This window comes from Mustela nigripes, chromosome X (genome assembly GCF_022355385.1).
Source record: "Mustela nigripes isolate SB6536 chromosome X, MUSNIG.SB6536, whole genome shotgun sequence".
NCBI lineage: Eukaryota > Metazoa > Chordata > Mammalia > Carnivora > Mustelidae > Mustela > Mustela nigripes.
In genome coordinates, this window is record NC_081575.1 from 57,150,164 (window position 1) to 57,154,662 (window position 4,499).

The following is a 4,499-nucleotide window of genomic DNA, read 5'->3' on the forward strand; positions in this document are numbered from 1 at the left end:
GAGGTCTTTTACCCATTTCGAGTTTATCTTTGTGTATGGTGTAAGAGAATGGTTGAGTTTCGTTCTTCTATACATAGCTGTCCAATTTTCCCAGCACAGTTTATTGAAGAGACTGTCTTTTTTCCATTGAATATTTTTTCCTGCTTTGTCGAAGTTTATTTGACCATAGAGTTGAGGGTCCATATCTGGGCTCTCCACTCCATTCCACTGGTCTATATGTCTGTTTTTGTGCCAGTACCATGCTGTCTTGGTGATCACAGCTTTGTAGTAAATCTTGAAATCAGACAACATGATGCTCCCGGTTTTGTTTTTCTTTTTCAACATTTCCTTAACGATTCAGTGTCTCTTCTGGTTCTATACAAATTTTAGGATTGTTTTCTCCAGCTCTTTAAAAAAATGCTGGTGGAATTTTGATAGGGTTGCCATTGAAAGTATAGATTGCTCTAGGCAATATGGACATTTTAAGATTGTTTTTTCTCCCAATCCATGACCACGGAATGGTCCTCCCTCTTTTTGTGTCTTCTTCGATTTCTTTCATGAGTGTTCTGTAGTTCCTCAAGTACAGATTCTTTACCTCTTTGGTTAGGTTTATTCCCAGGTATCTTATGGTTCTTGGTGCCATAGTAAATGGAATTGATTCTCTAATTTCCCTTTCTATATTTTCGTTGTTAGTGTATAAGAAAGCAACTGATTCAGATCAATGTTTAAGTCAACAAAGAAATCCTTTCAAATATCACTGGCATTTTTTCTGCCTGTTTTCTGCAAAGGTGGCTCTGGCTGCACTAAGCTTGTTGAGAACAACCTGCTCCTGCTAAGCTAGTGTATCTGTCAACTCCAGCCACTGTCATGATCATCTACAGGGACCTCATCAGTCATGATGAGATGTTCTCCGATATCTACAAAATCCCAGATGGGCTGTGTCTGGAGGTGGAGGAGAAGATGGTCTTTAGAACTGAGGGTAAACTTGATTACTTGCTCATGGTGCAAATGCCTCTACTGAAGTCCCAGAGAGTAAGGGTACCACAAGCACACTAATTTACAGGAAACCAGCTTTACAAAAAAAGCCTACGAACAATTACATCAAAGATTACATGAAGTTAATCAAAGGCAAACTTGAAGAACAGAAGTTAGAAAGAGTAAAACATTTTATGACAGGGGCTGTACACCCTTAATAATTTCAAAAATGACAAATTCCTTATAGGTTAAAACATGAATCCAGATGACATGTTGCTCTGCTGAGCTACCAGGAGGATGGTATGATCCCATATATTGTTTTTTTTAAAGGATGGTTTATAAATGGAAAAATATTAATGAATTTGACGATTACTTTAGATGTATCACCTATTGTCGTTACTGGCTTCTGTTCTTCATCCACAAAACACCAGGACTTAGAAAAATGGGACTGATGTCATCTTGAGTTCTTCACTTATTTTGACCTTGGTTTTTAAAAGATTTTATTTGATTTAATTAATTTATTTGTTTATTTTAAATATTTTATTTATTAGAAAGAAAAAGAGAGAGAGAGCATGCATGAGCACAGGGATGGGGGTAGGGTCATAGGGAAAGGGAGAAGTAGACTCCTGGCTGAGCATAGAGCCTGACTTGGGCCTCTATCCCAGGACCCTAAGATCATGACCTGAGCCAAAGGCAGATGTTTAACTGACTGGGCCACTCAAGCACAAGCACTCCTTGACCTCAATTTTATTTGGAGCAAAGGCATTGTTTTCAAGGGAAAAATGTCATGTAGGTTGTCTAAAAACAAAATTCATTTTAATATATATAACTAACATACATCCACAGGTCCCTACAGTGATATATATATATATATATATATATATATATATATATATATATAATCACTGTCATAAAGTCCTTCAGCTTCTACTCGAACACTTCTAGTGAAAGGGAGATCACTCCTTAAGAATGCAATCTCTGCCACTGTGACATCCCTTTATCATTCTAATGCACTGAATTCTTATTTCCTGTAATTTCTACCAATTGAACCAAACTTTGACCTCTTAAGTGATACAGAGAACTTCCTGTTTTGTATGTGAAATATCCAAAAATATTTGAAAGCAATAAGCATGGCCTCTCTCTCCAGCCACACCTCAAATTTCCATGCAGAACAAGCATTTTTCTGTGTCAAATGCCCTGGTTCATCCTAAAGATTCTACATTTGACTTCCTAACCAGACTTTAAACGAGGCTGACTACTCTCTTCTAGAAGAATATCCAAGATTTTTGCACCTTGAAAAAAATAATATCCCAGATGCAGTATGGTCAGTCAGCAGTAAATAGAGCTGCTAATGGTTTTACTTTTTTTTTTTTGTCTTTGCAACCATTTTTTTTTCTATTTTTTTTAATTTTTTTTTTTTTTTTTTGCATAACAGTATTCATTATTTTTGCACCACACCCAGTGCTTCATGCAATTCGTGCCCTCTATAATACCCACCACCTGGTACCCCGACCTCCCACCCCCCACCCCTTCAAAACATGGTTTTACTCTTGATTTCTATACAATAAAAGGAGCCAGAGCTGCACATTAGACAAGTTAAATAGTACAACCATAGCAAAAAGTTCCCACATCTTTTTCTTTATTCAAATTGGTATCCTATTGGGATGTGATCTATGCAACTAGTACCTTGCCTAGGAACGATCAAACATAGTTGTTTACTCCCCTTATAAATCTCTAATAATAATAAATAAATTTCTGTGCAAATAAACCTTCACACCTTAAATTTTTAAGAACAAGTTAAAACAAACAAAAAAAGGAACAAAGCCCTCTGTTTTCAGAAGACATTAAGTATGACTTCCTCTATGTCCATGGTATGAAGCAACATGTCATTGATTTCAACTACAGACATATCTCATTTTATTGCACATGGCTTCATTGCACATCACAGGTATTGAATGCTTTACAGATTGGGGGTTTGTGACAACACTGCTTCAAGCAAGATTATCAGCACCATTTTTCAAATAGAATTTGCTCAGTTTACATCTGTGTCAAATTTTGTTAATTCTCATGATATTTCAAAAAGTTTTTTAAAAATATTGTATTTGTTATGGTGATTTGTGATTACGAATCTTTTATGTGACTCTTGTAGTTGTGTGGCTTCCCAGGGGAATTCTACTAACCATTTAAAGAATTAATACCTATTTTTCTGAAGCTGTTCCAAAAACTAGAATTGGAAGGAAAACTTCCAAACTGATTCTACAAGACCTGCATAACCTTGATGCCAAAGACCCCATCAAAAAGGAGAATTGCAGACCAATATCTATGATGAACATAGGTGCAAAAATTCTCAACAAAATACTGGCAAATCCAATCCAATGGTACATTAAAAGATTTATTCACCCTGATTAAGTGGGATTTATTCCTGGGCTTCAGGGTGGTTCAATATCTGTAATTAAGGTGATACATCACATTAATAAAAGAAAGGATAAGAACTGTATGATCCTTTTAATAGAAGCAGAAATGCATTTCATAAAATACAACATCTTCTTTTTTTTTAATATAATTTTTTATTTTTTATAAACATATATTTTTATCCCCAGACCTTATTCACAGGTCTGTGAATCACCAGGTTTACACACTTCACAGCACTCACCAAAGCACATACCCTCCCCAATATCCATAACCCGACCCCCCTTCTCCCAACCCCCCTCCCCCCAGCAACCCTCAGTTTGTTTTGTGAGATTAAGAGTCACATATGGTTTGTCTCCCTCCCAATCCCATCTTGTTTCACTTATTCTTCTCGTACCCACTTAAGCCCCCATGTTGCAACACCACTTCCTCATATCAGGGAGATCATATGATAGTTGTCTTTCTCCGCCTGACTTATTTCGCTAAGCATGATACGCTCTAGTTCCATCCATGTTGTCGCAAATGGCAAGATTTCATTTCTTTTGATGGCTGCATAGTATTCCATTGTGTATATATACCACATCTTCTTGATCCATTCATCTGTTGATGGACATCTAGGTTCTTTCCATAGTTTGGCTATTGTGGACATTGCTGCTATAAACATCTTCTTTTGATAAAAATGCTCAAGGAAGTAGGGATAGAAGGAACCAACTCAGCATCATAAAAGCCATATACAAAAGACCCACAGCTAATATCATGCTAAATGGGGAAAACCTGAAAGCTTTTCCCCTTAGGTCAGAAACACCAGATGTCCATTCTCACCAGTTTGCTCCAACATAGTACTGGAAGTCTCAGCCTCAGCAATCAGACAACAAAAAAGAAATAAAAGGCATCCGAATTGGGAAGGGAGAAGTCAAACTTTCACTATTTGCAAGTGACATGATATTCTATGTAGAAAACCCAAAACACCCCACCAAAAAAATTGCTAGAACTGATTTGTGAATTCAGGAAAGTTGCAGGATATAAAATCAACAAGCATCATCAAAACATTTCTATACACCACCAACAAAAGAGATTGGCAAGGAAGCAGAGAAAGGAAGACTCTTATGCTGTTGTGAGAGTGCAAAGCGGTGCAG

The 4,499-nt window shown here is 36.8% G+C and overlaps 1 pseudogene; it reads left to right on the forward strand.

Annotated features, from left to right (window-relative positions):
- The first annotated feature begins 846 nt into the window (after window positions 1-846).
- Window positions 847-1,311, forward strand: LOC132007078 (translationally-controlled tumor protein-like; annotated as a pseudogene).
- Window positions 1,312-4,499: the final 3,188 nt, after the last annotated feature.